Here is a 16741-nt window from a genome sequence, read left to right as displayed (position 1 = left end):
AACTTTGAGATTACGCCGAACAAAGAGACTCTACATTGAAATCGGTAGCAGCAGTTTTAATAGCAAATAAATTTGTAACATATAATATATTCAATATAACACAATAACAGTATTAACAATATTCTTAACCTTACAAGATATTAATAGTAATTACAAATGGATTAATAGAAAATTAAAACAAACTTATAAAGTTTGGCACCTTTAATGCTGGCAGCATTTCCTCGCTTTATTGCGATACATATTCGTTGAGTGAGGAATGTACCAGCTCTGGAGTCAGTCTCGAAAGGGAACAAGTTGGTGGAAAGACTCTTTTATTTGAGCCGTTTTTTCTTTGGCATATGTAATGACAATATCGAATAATTGGGATGGAAACGGAAACTAGATATGTCTGATCATTCATGAACCAATAAAAAAGAGGTTATGTGTGGTATTATTGAAATCGGACAATATTTGAGTGTGGCTAAGCACGTTCTTAGGTTTATATTCTAACTTGTATCTAAAGTAAGAATCTCGTAGCGAGCACTGTCAAATATGTCAAACAATTACAACGACAAAAATGTTTTGACAGCTCTTGAAACTACATTTATTTATGATTGACGTCTTAATTTTCTAAGTGCACTTATGTTGATTGGTATATCTGAAACAAAATATCATATCGAGGAACATGCTTAGGTATACCACTTGGTAAACAGTGTAAGCTTTATAAAAATCGGGTTTCGCATTTCTCAAGGGGACTTATACAATTGAGAAACTTAGGTAATTTACTGTGCTTAAAGTAGGTAGAGTTTTTCTAAATGACTTTTTAATAAAATGAAACATATACAATACATATATAATACGCGAAATAGAACTAATTTGAGTGTACGACCAACCAGGCTCCAAAAGATAAACCACTCCTTATATGGAAATTGTATTCGTTTTTACAACAAACTCCCAAGCGAAATTAGAGAATTATCACTAAATAAATTCAAAGCCCTCGTTAAACGGCAATTAATCAATAAAGCGTTTTATAAATATGAGGAATACTTAAATGATCCTAATCCTTGGGATTGATTTGCTCCAGCTCAAACAATTTGTATGACAATACTTGGCGATTAAAAAGAGTGGCGGAAAGTCAGTTCTTCTTACCCGCTCTACGCCCTTGACTTGCGAACTGGTAGTAAATGTAAATTTACAATTAATTTAACTTGACAATTCAAAAGTGTACTTGGTTACCCACTTGAATAAAGATATTTTGAGTTTGAGTTTGAATAGTCAATGTTTCAATATTTCCTTCCAAGCTGATATAAAAATTGGAAACACTCTGTTCAATAGAAGTGTCGTGTAAAAAGTTATCAATTCAACGTCGGTTAACGATCAGGCATGTCACATAAACAACAGAAAAATCCCACATGCAATCACAAAACAATTCGTATCCGATTTTCACTATATTCTTGCAAATAAATTATTATTATTATTATAAGTGAGTGAAGTTACAATTTTCTGTAATAATAATAATAAAACGTAAATATTTGAAAAGAAAATGTTACATTTAGATCAATTAATTATACAAATACGCACAATCAGCCATATAAAAATAGACATGCAAATCTCATATTAATTTTCATAATGTCATATAATGAGAACAAAAACATAAAGTCATATTAATAAGTTGAGTTATTTATAATAGTGATCAAACTTATAGTCTAAATACTCGCTATAAAGGCACCTTGTCTTTAAAAAATTAATTACCTTCCCCTTGAAAGCTTTACACGGCTTTGATCTATAACTTCTAGGAAGCTGATTAAATAGTTTGATAGCTATGGCATATCATTTTTCTGAATACATTGTGGTGCAACATGGTGGCACCCACAGACGTGTTGGATCCCTCTGTATATACAGGCAAGTTTCTTTAAATGTTTTGAATAATTTTGGATGCGTTTTTACAGTCATAACTGCTTCAAGGATATATATTTTTCCATAAGAAAAGAGCTAAGTCTATATTGTCTCTTTTCTATTAGTAAATACAGCTGTTCAGATTAAACCAGTGCCGTAGAGGTGGTGATACAGCTACAGCTCTTTTAATACTAAATATAAATTAAAATCCGACATACCATATATATCCATAAATGCTACAGAACTTGATGGAGTTGCAGATCTACTTATTGAATTATCTTTCACCACATTTTATATTTTGGGTTTAGAACTCTCCAGGTTCTTCACCAGAAATTGAAAATGACACTTCATCGTCGACAAACTTTCATGCAAATTTAGTTTTCCACTTTCTACATACGTAGTGTACTTAGTTTGTTTAGTGTGTTTAGGCATCTCGACTAAGCCCCCATTTCACACACGTTCTTGTATTGAGCACTGCAGCAGGCTAAACGTGATCCTGTTTAGTCACGTCCCATAAAAAGAAAAACAACGTAGTGACAAAACAATTCGCAATCGAAAGTTTAGTATAACTTAAACAAAGCGGGAGGAACGTTTAATGAAATCTGCATAAGTCCTCAGAACAACAAAGAACGTGGAGACGCAGTCTGCATTTCATTGGGGAAAAATATGAGGAGAAAATAAAATAGACTACAGGGCGGGGCGCAATCAACATCTCATTAGTGAGAACCTAAATTCCCTTGTCTCGAGAGACCTATGGCAATTTGAGGTAGTGAGTAATTCAATTCACTATTCGCTTGGTATATTTTTGGATTGCGGGGATATTGGATTTAATACTGCGCTATTTTTATCGGAGATTTGTACGGATTGCGGTTTTGTAATTTTTGTTAAACTTTTTTTACTTGTGGAAGAAAATAATGTGCATTTAATGGGTATTTTGAAATGTCTTAGCGCAAACATCAATTATTTATCGTATATTAAAAACATCTGTTGACCTGAAGTATAGATATTTTAGCTTAATTACTTTTTGCTTAATAATTTAATTACTTTATTTTATTTTTCCATTCGGAGTCGAGACCCTTGGTCCGTGGGGTCCTAGCGCTTTAAGGCTTTTAAAGAAATATCAAAAAGGTTAGTCGACATCACAGGATACCGAAGATCAGCTACCTCGAACAAAGAATTGGTCTAGCTATTCAAAGGGGGAACGCTGCCAGTATCTTCGGAACCTTGCCTAAAGGGACTCCTTTTAATAATATATTTTAGCTTTTGTTAAGGTTAGTTATTTATTTCAATGTATAATGTATAGAAATTTTTAAATATAATTAGTATGACATACATAATATATGTATAACATATTACTATTGAAATATGAAATCTAAAATTTAATTACTTGGTAAGTAATAGTAATTATATTTTCCACGGTCGTATGTTTGAACCCGTTTGTATCAACAACGCAATCTGTGCTCATACCAAGAAGAAAATTACAAGAGAATAAGACAAAAACCGCGAGCGTCCGGTACAAATAGATAAATCAAGAAAATAGCGATCTGTGGGTTGTAGCACCACTAGTATTTTTTCATATCTGTGTCCAGTCAACAAAAACTCACCAAGTGTTCTAAGAGAACGTACATTATTTTATACATCATTAGTATCGAAAATTGTCATTAAAGTTGGTAGTAAAAATGGAATGAACGTCAATCGAGAATAAATTGAGTCAGAGGAAGTTTAATGAGCTCCGGTGGAAGCCAGCAGAACAATTTGCCTGTATCGCGAGATGGATAACATTCCCGACCGATTTATTGCTTTTGAATTTCGAAATATTGTCCAAACTTATCCCATTTCAATGTTCTGATTTTATAATTATTTGTACATACTTGGTACAGTATTTAAAGTTAAAGTTACTTTAGATAGATAGATTTAAAATAGATAGTCTATTTTTATCTAGATATTATAAATTCATTAAATACACAAACAATCTATTTACTTCTATAATTCATTCATAACGATTAAACTCGACTACGAATAATACTCTCTATTTCACATTTATTGAATTTCTCTCTTAGCTTCCAATTAGATTTATGTTGATTTTTTTTTAAATTCAAAATTTCTTAGTTATTACATTTATTGTACGGTAACTGAGCGTAAACAATCCAATTCCAACATACCATAAAATAAATAAGATAGTTGAATTATCTTAAAAGCAGTCGCATCGAAACTACGATCAGATCAAAGGAATCAGATAACACTAAAATATTCACAATAGAGTAGACTGACAGCCTTTCGACTTCCCGATCTCACGCGGCCTTACTCCAATCTCAGTAATGTGATATGACCCCGTATCCGACCCTTGGAAAATAGGAAAATGTTTCGTAGTATCCACAACAACTTCTATGAATTCTACTTATAACAAATGCCAAATTATACATGAGTCAAGTCAAGTCAAAATCATATATTGAACGTCAAAAAAGAATATACATTAAATGCTTCTAATTTTACATCAACGCGAACTTTGGAAATATTCCTAAAAAACATGATATTCGACACAGTTGAAGTTTAGATAAAGAATTACGTTAAAGTAATTAAAATAAATAGCGTTACAGACACTACTTGACTGACATATATTTTTAAAAATTCACATTCAATAGCCTTTCCTTAAATATATCTTTGGCAAAAGAACCCTATAGTGAAAACCCTATATAAAAATTAATTAAATTATGCTTGAATTTCCGACCACAACCGACTCGTTACATATGGTAAAACTATTGAATGAATCTGCATAAGCAAAGAGCTAGTCTATATTGTCTCATTTACTTAGACTTTGATTTATAATTGTTAGTTTTACATAATATATCACTTCCAATAGCGGTGCAGACGTTCAGGGATCCTATCGAAATATGGTTCGTCCTAACCATTGTACTCAATTATTACCCCTTACCGACATAAAAGGTCTCAACCTAAACCGGATGATCCAATCACTGAAGCTATCGACAAATTAAAAGCGGATTACGATAAAAAACTGCCTTAACCGGGGAAGGCCTATACTTCGTACTTTGCTAAGTCCAGTGAGCTATTGACAGGCGCGACTGCCCAAGCTGAGGTCCGAGTCTCGCAGGAGGCGCCCTGCGCTAGTCGCGGGAAAAGGCCCATTCCGGCCGAGCTACGCTCGCCAAACAGCCCGCGCTGAGCTCTAAAGGCGGTGATTTCGGTGGTGAAACCACCACCGAAACATGAGTATTTGCACTATTTCTTGTACTATTTATAGGTGTTACATAGTTTCAATGTATGTAATATATATATATATATATATATATATATATATATGTATGTAATAAAATATATATATATATTTACATACATATAAGAGGAGTTCAGTTTTCCTCGAAGCTATACGTTTAATGTAGGGATGCATCGATACGCTTTTTTGCCGATACGATACCGATGCCGATACACTTATAGGAATATCGTCGATACCGATACCGATACCGATACCAACGCTTATTGAATTAAAATTAAATTAAGGTAAAATATATCAAGTTAAGTTAAAGTTTATAATTTTTATTCAAAAAATAGTCACAAACTTTGAATTATTTTATAGGTTTTGTTACTAAAATTAAGAATTAAGAGTAATAATTAAATTAAAATAGAATAAATAACTGTTAATAATTAAAATGAACAATGATAACATTGTAGTAATTCTGTATTTTATTAAATTTGGTATCGAAAAAATACTAGTCGCGATAGCAGTTAAAAGCCAACTAAATGATCTTCAAATCTACGTTCAATAAAGTCTCAATGATCTCCCGCAAGCCATAATATCTAATAACTATGCGCTGGCAAAGATAGTGACTCGAGTAAAAATTTAGGTCTACTAATCAATCCAACAAGAGTTTTTCGTACTAACTACTAACTGACGTGAGACTGATCGTAAATTATCGTGATTCATGTGCACTTTTTATTTTTCATGTAGACTTTTTTTAGTTTATATGTAATATGTATTTTTGCCCTCTTTTTCATTTAATTGTGTTAATTTTTTATATTGTAATGCAACAAAGTGTTAATAAATAAATAGTGTTTAGCGAAATGAAATACAAATATACATAAATAATAATGCTTTGTCCCCAAGCGAATGATAGAGACAACAAACTGAATAAAACGCGGGATTTCTCGGGCAACAATAGTCCGTGGCTCGTTTGCAACAAACTAGATCATACAAAATGCGCATTTACATTATTTTTTTAAAGCGTGAAATTTGAAAAGTATCGGTGAATCGGCAATGAAAATATCGCCGATGCCGATATATCGGCAAACCCAAAGTATCGCCGATATATCGGTATCGGCATCGGTATCGGATGCATCCCTAGTTTAATGTAACATGTGTTATTAGGGCATGTTCAATGCCTACTTTTTATCCGAACTTACATCGCAATATCTCAAATAATAATTCCAAACGAAGGCCAATAAAGTACTTTCTTATAAAAAATATCAATCAAATATATATGCAGATTGCAGACATTTAAAACCAATAACAAAAATTATTTTGACGCCTCCTACATATTTTATAAACAAGAGCTTATAGAGCGTTCAAGTATTACGTCACGCAATTTTTGAAGATTATTCACCCCCCCATGTAATGCGCCGTAACGTTTTTCTGTAAAATAGTAAAAGGTTTCGTGACCACCAAAGTGACTCTTTATAACTAAAAGTTACCATTATGTGATGTAAAGTACTGGAAAGTCGAAAATAATATTAACAATAACCCGTAATTCAATCCCCGCCCCGTATCGTAACGTTTTACAAAATGACCCCCCCCCAAAATTCGTTGCGTAATACTGAACGCTCCCTTATAAAGTTGATTTATGATATTTTGATACTTTAAAATTAATCCCATAAAGTTCAAAGCGGTAATTCCTAATCGTTTTTCAATAAATTCCGTTTTAAAACAATAAGTCTAAAACGAAAGGGAACTTGAAACAGTTAATTTAAACATTGACTGTAGAGAGCATCTGTTCGCCAATTAGCGAATAGCGGGTCAGCTCATTAAATTACTTTGCGTGAGTTCTGCTACCCTGGTACCCTTATACAACTATACTCGTACATTCAGTCTACCCTATAACAGTCGAAGTTATTTATTCTGATACCCAGATTTTATATAAAAACTAGTTGAACCGGCAAATGTTGTTTTGCCATGTATGTATATTATTTATAGGAAACATTTGAAAATTAAGTGTAGTATGTATTTTTAATGCTACATATAAAAAAAAAACAATTTTTTGTTTTATGGCGGACACTGCATAAAAATTTCATGAGACTCGGTCGAGCCTTTCGGAGGAGTATGGGAACGAACATTGAGAGACGAGAATTTTTAATATTAGATTTAACACTCATATTCAAAAGAAATTAATATAAAAGTACACATATTTACACACACAGTTTAATTAGATAAAATAGCGGAATCGAACCCGGGACCCATGGATTCGTAGTCAGGGGTACTAACCACTAGACCAATGAGTCGTCGAGTTTGATTTTGTTATATGAAAGAGTATATTTAGGTACCGAAATACAATGTTGACTGAATAGTTAAATTCGTCATACACGTATATGTACGAAGCAAATAACCTCAAAAGCCTAACGGATTATTTCAAAACAATCACGATCAGATTGCGATCGACTATCATCATATTTCATCACGTATCGTTCAACTCACGTTTTGTTTTTGCACACGCAATTTACCTCAATATGTGATAGAGTCCCAAAGGCTACGAATAATATCGACAATCTTGCTATAAGCCTTAGAGATACTGACGATTTATTAAACTAAGCACCGTATTACTGTGATATCGCTGTTTTGAATGGATAAGGAGTAATTTTGTATTGATGATACATTTTTACATACAATTATTATATAAATAATCGTATCGTTTTTTTTGTAGACCACGACATGCATTTCTATTCTCGCCTAATGTAAATTCATAAGTTCGAGTGAAGTGAGTTAATTTGCGTTTTGTCTGTCAATTAAGTTCAGTTTAATTTGTATAATTATAGACTATTAAAAATTCATCTTGGTAATTTAAAGGTAGACTATTTAAAAAATATTAAATTTAAGTAATTAAAAACATAGTTCTAACATTGATTTTGAAATTCCTTGTAATTAAAATAATTAGTTGAACTTCTTGTAATAAGAACTTTTTAATTAAATCCCAATACAAATAATTACTGAATGCGCAATGAAGTACGTAAGTAATATAAATTGTTATGGCATCAATATCCAGGTTCATAAATAAAGCTATTTTATTGTAATTCAGGTCTCGAGATGTTAATTTCTCAACTTGGTATCCCCAGACGCCAATTTAGGTGATATTTTATTCATTGTCTGACTGGCTAGTACGTAATGACTCCACTTTCATCTTGAATATATTTAGAGTTATTATATTTTTATGCAATATTAAGCGCTTTTTCTTTGGGTTTCTTTTTATACCCAAAAGATATATATATATTTATATGTAGGTATAAGAATGGATAAAAATCAACGTCACGAGTATAGCGGAGTCCGTAATGGGTCCGTTCCGCTCGCAGTGGAAGGCGGGCATAAGGCTTGCAAATAGGTCAGTTATAACTTATAACACACATGTTTTTGAGCCGGGGTTAAAATTTACGAAGAAATGGACTCGTGTCCCGTTCTTGGTTTATCGGACTGTAAAAATACGTAGAAAACCCACTGGCGCTACAGGTCTTGGTTAGGTCAGAAGTTATTTTCCACTACTAGCACTGATTTCATATCGTATGCAAATTTACGATTAATTTAACTTGACGATTCAAAAGTGTACTTGGTTACCTACTTGAATAAAGATATTTTGGTTTTGAGTTTGAGTATATCTAAAGTTTTAATGTTAAATTCACTAAAAACCACTGTATTTACATAATGCTAAGAACAAAGTTTCAATATGTCGCAGTGTAAACGCAGTTCCCACTTCAGTTAATTTGCGATAAACAGTATAATCAATCGGGATTTCCGAGCTCATGAATAATTCGGTCTATGTTTGTCCCTTGTCCCCCTTCGGAGCTATTCAATAAGCCAATTCGGGGGAATGGTTGAGCGTTATGTTTTACCATGTTCACAAACGTTTAATGAGTCCCTTGGTAGGTTGTGTTAATCAGGAATTGTAATTAATCGGCTATATTTACTTTAATACATATTTGAAAAGGTACAATGCCTAGCGTTATCCTTATTATCCGTTGATTGTTTTGGACTGTGTACTATCAAATTTTCTTTTGTTAAGCTATTACATAAATTTTATCGCGGGCTTTGAGCGTGGCGATCGAATCAAGAAATTCCGTAACGAAAATAAAAACCTAACACTCGATGACGTAATATAGGTTCGGCCAATACGCGTTAGAGCGTGATAGAACGCATACTGCATATTCAATCAAAGAAAAAACTTAAATTAATACCAAAGAAAAAAAAAATACTGCATAAATAATTAATCTATATATATAAAAATGAAACCCGTTTTCCGTTGTTACGACATAACATGAAAACGGCTTGACCGATTTGTCTGATTCTTTTTTTATAATATTCCTTGAAGTACGAGGATGGTTCTTACGGAGAGAAAAAAATTTAGTGAAAAAGTCTAAAAACAACACTTTTCTATATTCCCATACAAAATATTCGTAATAATATTTAAAGGCAATTTGAACTTTAATACCATATTATAAAGTTCAAGTGTTAGTGGAGGGATTCCGGGAAGGTAATTTTTTTTTTTTTTATATAATGTATTTGTTGTATTATTAACTTTCTTTTTTTATCTTACTAGCTAGACCGGTGTCCCGAATAGCAGAATAAGTATTTAAAAAAATAAAGAATCGACTGTTAGGCGGTACGATGTTCGCCAGGCCAGCTAGTAAATAAATAAATAATTATTATAATTGCATAAGTTGATAAAAAATGCTATGCAATAGCTTTACCGCGGCAGTCCCCGAGTGCCACACGTTTTTTTTTCACTATTGTGACATTTCTCCTGCGCGACGCTCCGATCCTGTAGGGAAATGAGAGTAATGGTATATAGAGTGTATCTACTGCGCTAAAAACAGTCTTGGTATTAAATACCAAGGCTCAATAAAACTGGCAGTGTTGGCCTAGTGTCTTTCCTTTGCGACTCTCATCCCTGAGGTCGTAGGTTCGATCCCCAGCTGTGCACCAATGGAATTTTATGTGCGCATTTAACATTTGCTAGAAAGATGAAGGAAAACATCGTGAGGAAACCGGCATGCCTTAGACCCTTGCCTATTAGATTAACAAATGATTATGAAACAGATACAGATATCTGAGGCCGAGACTTAAAAAGGTTGCAGTGCTAATATTTATTTTATTTAAATCGAACTGGAAAGTTATTTAATTTCTCAACTAATATAATTTAATATTAATGAAGAAAATATTACAGGTTAACTATTTATTTAAATAATGTAAATATGGTTTTGGAAAAAAAAACTTCACCCAAATATATGCTATACTTAAGAAAATCTCATTTGTATGGGCTTAGAGGGCATTTGTCTAATACAACAATGGTGTATGCTTGAGTTCCCGCAGAGGCTATTAGGCGAGCCAAAAAGCCCTTATAATACAAAATAGAAGTAATGGGCTGTATGACTCTTGAAAAACGGAGACCTATTCGTATTCGGGAGAATAGTTAAAACATTGCTATTGAATTCCTTTATAGGATTGTTGTATACATTGAGGTTGGTTAAGAAAAAGAAACACTAAAAGTTGAAGTTCCCGACACCACAAAGATTATGAATACTCCATAAGTGGCAATGGCAAATACGAAATTATTTATTCCAACGAAATTAATTAAGCAAAAGAAGTTAATTACGTTAGTGTTTGAGGAAATTTGAATTACTGTTTAACAGAAACTTTATTTAAACTAGAAACCTCAAACAAAATGTACTGGTCACTATAATGTCACAGAGTAGAGAGAGAAAAAAAATTACATTATGGGTGTGCTGGTGTTGCAAGTGTATTCAAGTATTATCTACACTTAAAAGTAAGTATATATATATTAAATTTGTTAGTGAAACTCTTTAGGATTAAAAGCCTAAAATCCTCCACAATCGTCTTTATAATATGTTGAATTAAGTTAAATATTTTGTTAGGTCCTTTAGCTACATTTATATGAGATAACATGGATGTCTTGTCTATTGGCATTTGTTAAAGAGAAAATCTTAAAAGCACATAAAAGCACACGTTGGAAAAGCGTTTAAACGTCGAATGTCGTACAGAAAATGTAATATTGCCTAGAAGGTAATGTACTTAACTTATGTACTAACTATTATGTACTAGCTTTCTGGAGTGTCCATGGGCGGAGGCACACTCAACATCAGGTTAGCCTCTGGCCCGTTTGCCTCCTATAACATAAAAAAAAAGCAATTCATGCATTGATTTTGTTAGTAACAAGCTTTCTGATAAATTCCTCAGGCTTGGGGCCATTTTGCGCCGATTTTTTACCTTATTAAAAAAAAAATATTAGAGCGTTTCACTACCGTTAATACTGGCAACACTCTTGCAAGTATCAAGTCTTCTGGTAAGCACTTAACTTTAAGTGACCCGACTACTCCTTTGCCTCCAATTAAAATATATCAGCTTTTTCCCTACCTTTAAAATTCCTCGCTACGGTTGTCTGGAAGAAATCACTTGTTAACAGTTAGACTGCCCAATGCTTTTACACTGGAACACGTCTGCTCCACATCATAATGCTGAGCCAGGGCCAGTTACAACCATAACACACACACATTACGCGCTTAAAATGTACCGTATTCATATTTTTGCTATTATTCTTTTTTGATTATTATTTTGTGTGTTTCTTTAGTAATAAATATTATGTCTTTGTCTGTGTCTATGCTTTTTTATTTACGTTTGATGGTTTCGATAGAGACAACGCAATGAAAACAATAATAGCGCAAATAAATGTAACATTATTTCACACCAATAATAAATTTCTTACGTTACTATGAATATACTGCCTGGCACCATCATGCTACAAGGTTATTGACCCTAACGTTGTTTTAATTCAAATTAAAGAGCATTTTAATGTGTCTGAAGGTGTCTTGGCACATAAGTTGTATTCAAATCTAGCTGATAAGACCTTAGCTCTTTTATTTCTTTGCAGTTTGTAGATAAGAGTTAGTACTTTACTGCTGTAGATTTAGATAATGCAAAATTAATAAAATATTTATTGCTCGTATTTTAAAGCTAGACGCAAGCTGCGTTTTTGTCTGCATGCTATTTGTATTTAACGTTGAAAATTGTGGCAGTCTATACAGCGATTTTACCATATATTTATTTCCAGGTACTTTCGAAGTTAAATGCGCAATACTCTCGGCTACGGTGAAGGAAACATCGTGATGAAACCGACAAAGTTTTAGACTCAAAAAAGTCTATCGCGTGTTTTTACATGTCTGTTAAGGAAAAAAAAGAATCACGTAACGGATACAGACACCCAGAACTCTAGGTCTGGGCCTCAGCCGCAACCTTCTAAGGTTGAAGCGTCATTGGGATTTTTTGGTGTTAACTCCAACTTAAATTAAGTACAGTGCAACTAAATATGAATATGAAACCTCTTAAGTTCTTAGTTAAAGACTAAAGAAAATCATCTAATGTCGTCAGATGAATGAACGAGACTTGATTTAAAATTAAAAAAAGTCAAAAATCATTTGTTCATATAGGTAACACAATGTATAGTCTAGTCGACAAGTTGAAAATGGAACAAAATAGAGGTACTACTCTTAAAATTATGTGCGATAGCTCATTGGATCCGGAATGACGTCTAGAAAAATGTGCTAAAAGCGTGTATTAGCACATAAAAAATTGCAAGTTATAGACCATTAAAGATGAAAAAATAATGGCATTTAGTTTTTTGCCAATATTTAATAAACTATTAATATTTAAGAAATTTCAAATAAAGATACTGAAAGAGGAGGAAATTTCCAATAAAAAACTCCTGACTCCCAGAACTCTATCTCCATTATTTATAATGTTAATTTAACGCTGAAAATAGGTCTGCGGTTGACATTTTTAGGATTCGCGCGTGGCGTCAAAAGCGACTACGGCACATTAATTAATTTATTTAAGGTATTGAATATTTTTTTTTAAATTTGAAAAAATTATGGTGTGTTCTGAACACTATAATTAATTTATTCCCGTTGAAAATTTTACTTAAAGTTAATTTTTCAACAAGTTAAATAATTGTTAACTAACGAAATTTTCTCGAACGACCGTCTTAATTGTAAGTGAAAAAAAATGTTTAAATAATGGTCGTAAAAATATTTCGCTTCGTAGAGCCTTTCGTACATACATACTTAACAAGATCGTGCCATAAAAGTTAAAAAAATATTTATACTTTGTTTATAACAATTTTTTTACTTAAACAAAAACTTTAAAATCCATGTAATGATGTTACAAAAATTTTTTTTTTTCTAAATCATCATATAATCGTTTTTTTATTAATACAATATATTTATTGATTTGCAAAAAAAAAAATTCCCGCCATTTGTTGATAAATTTTTTTTAAACAAATTGATTAAATCAATATTTTTAAAAAAAAATTTAACACAACTTTATTACATTAAAAATTTTATGATTTTAAAAAAAAAAATTTTTCCTTAATAACAATTTTTAATTGTTTATAATCGTTTTTTTTAATTTTCTATTGTTTAAATAATTAGTTAAGAAATTTTTTTTTCCTAAAAATCATAATTGACAGTTTTCTATAAAGTAACAGAAAAAAAATTTTTTTTAATCAACAATTCTATTGTTTATTAACTTACCAATTTGTTATAAACAAATATTCAACCTTTGTTTATTTTTTTTCTAAAACTTCTAAAATTAACAAAAACAACCATATATAACAAAGTATAGAAAAAATTTTTTTGTAAATTTTTTGATTATCATGAATATTACTTTTATTTAAAATTAAATTTTTTTTTTTCTATACTTTGTTATATATGGTTGTTTTTGTTAATTTTAGAAATTTTAGAAAAAAAATAAAGAAAAGTTGAATATTTGTTTATAACAAATTGGTAAGTTAATAAACAATAGAATTGTTGATTAAAAAAAAATTTTTTTCTGTTACTTTATAGAAGACTGTCAATTATGATTTTTAGGAAAAAAAAAATTTCTTAACTAATTATTTAAACAATAGAAAATTAAAAAAAACTATTATAAACAATTAAAAATTGTTATTAAGGAAAAAATTTTTTTTTAAAAATCATAAAATTTTTAATGTAATAAAGTTGTGTTAAAATTTTTTTTTAAAATATTGATTTAATCAATTTGTTTAAAAAAAATTTATCAACAAATGGCGGGATTTTTTTTTTTGCAAATCAATAAATATCTTGTATTATTAAAAATACGATTATATGATGATTTAGAAAAAAAAAAATTTTTTTAACATCATTACATGGATTTTTAAGTTTTTGTTTAAGTAAAAAAATTGTTATAAACAAAGTATAAATATTTTTTTAACTTTTATGGCACGATCTTGTTAAGTATGTATGTAAGAAAGGCTCTACGAAGCGAAATATTTTTACGACCATTATTTAAACATTTTTTTTCACTTACAATTAAGACAGTCGTTCGAGAAAATTTCGTTAGTTAACAATTATTTAACTTGTTGAAAAATTAACTTTAAGTAAAATTTTCAACGGGAATAAATTAATTATAGTGTTCAGAACACACCATAATTTTTTCAAATTTAAAAAAAAATATTCAATACCTTAAATAAATTAATTAATGTGCCGTAGTCGCTTTTGACGCCACGCGCGAATCCTAAAAATGTCAACCGCAGACCTATTTTCAGCGTTAAATTAACATTATAAATAATGGAGATAGAGTTCTGGGAGTCAGGAGTTTTTTATTAGAAATTTCCTCTTCTTTCAGAATCTTTATTTGAAATTTCTTAAATATTAATAGTTTATTAAATATTGGCAAAAAACTAAATGCCATTATTTTTTCATCTTTAATGGTCTATAACTTTTGCAATTTTTTATGTGCTAATACACGCTTTTAGCACATTTTTCTAGACGTCATTCCGGATCCAATGAGCTATCGCACATAATTTTAAGAGTAGTATCTCTATTTTGTTCCATTTTCAACTTGTCGACTAGACTAGTACACTTATGAACGCCAAAAAGAAATATACTTTAAATGCTTCTAATTTTAAATTTACTGCCAGTTCTCAAATCAAGAGCATAGAACGGAAGAGAAGAACTGGCAATAAACTCTCCGCTTATCTTAAAATCGGGATTCCATGATAATTGATAACGATCACACAAATATAATTAGTGCTGCGTGACAAATCATAGAGACGTATTGTATAAATAAAATTATTTAAATTGATATTCGATAAAGAGCATTATGTTAATAGCTAGAACGCTTTCTTGCTTGTATAATATTCTGAACCGTATTACTTTTCAGTTAATACAATCTCTGTTTCCAATGAGAGCTATGTTCTAAATAGCGCTTCATTATTCCTCGAATCGTTAAATGAGCCAATGAATCCGTTTCAATTCCCTCACACATGTGTTTCAGATTGAGTGACTGACAATAAATTAGTGCTTATATCGGTTTCACAAAGATAATTTACGTCGTAATACCTCTTTGAATTATATCCTTTAGCTTTAGACTAGGTTTGAAGAAAATTTAAACGTGAAAAAAGGCTAAAGCGGTTTCGCACCGACTCAAAACAAACTACGGGGAATTCCCCGTTCCGTTCGATAGTTGCGCATCGCAAATGAGTTGATTGATCTCAAAGATTCCAACATTATAAATGGATTTTTTTAATCTCGTTTATTATTTTTTTAAATATCGCCTACTGTTTTCAGTGGGGCCTGGGGGCCCTATGTGTCCACGGGACCCTGGGCTGCAGCCCAAAAAGCCCTTAAGTGGATCCGCCCCTGCCGAATTGTGTGCCCTAGGATCTTTTGGACATAACTATCTAATCTTATGTATATTAACATTTATTTTAAATTGCACCCAAATTATATTTTAGTTAGGGAAAGTATTGAAAATACAGCACGATTATAGCGCCTAAAAGTTCAGGCTATCACTAGCTGTGGACATGAATTGCCAGGATTAGACCAAACGAAAAAAGTTTGTTTGCACATTAAGGTTAGGTGAGCTACGACCGGCTAGGTTTTGGAGCCATGCCAGGAAATTTCCCACCTAGAGTCGAACGTTAGAGCGGTTTAAATATGGACTGAGGTAAATAATTCAGGGAAGAGTTGAGAGGATAACAGCTTGTTTATTGTTGACATTTTAAGACGGTGTTTTTGTTGGCGATTTGTTGGTTTAATCCTATTTATCGCCGCGGTAAACGTTAGCTTTTAATGGCCAGGACCACGGCAAGTTTCTAAAAAAATTGTGAATTTCACATGATGTCTGTTTCTGTGATTGTTTATCCGACGGCTTATGATTAGACTTTTGATAAGTAATTAGAACTGTTTTTTTATTAGAACAGGCACTAGTCTTGCGACAAGTGTGTAGTTTAAAATTGTGAAATTAAATTTATATTATTTAACAAAGATATATCAATAAAATTTAGAGAGGCAATCAGAGTTTTCAATTACCTACTTAGGGATTGTTTAGCAATAAATTGAATAGGTACCATACAATTTTTATTTGTAACTAGCTGGCCTGGCGAACGCCTAACAGTCGATTCTTTATTTTTTTTAAATACTTATTCTGCTATTCGGGACACCGGTCTAGCTAAGATAAAAAAAGAAAGTTGATAAGACAACAAATACATTTTGTCAAATAATAAAAATTTACCTTCCCGGCACCACTCCTCTAACACTTGAACTTTATGATATGGTATTTAAG

The sequence above is a fragment of the Pieris napi genome, chromosome 17, assembly GCF_905475465.1.
Source record: "Pieris napi chromosome 17, ilPieNapi1.2, whole genome shotgun sequence".
NCBI classification, from domain to species: Eukaryota; Metazoa; Arthropoda; class Insecta; order Lepidoptera; family Pieridae; genus Pieris; species Pieris napi.
Note: the sequence above shows the minus strand (reverse complement) of the source record.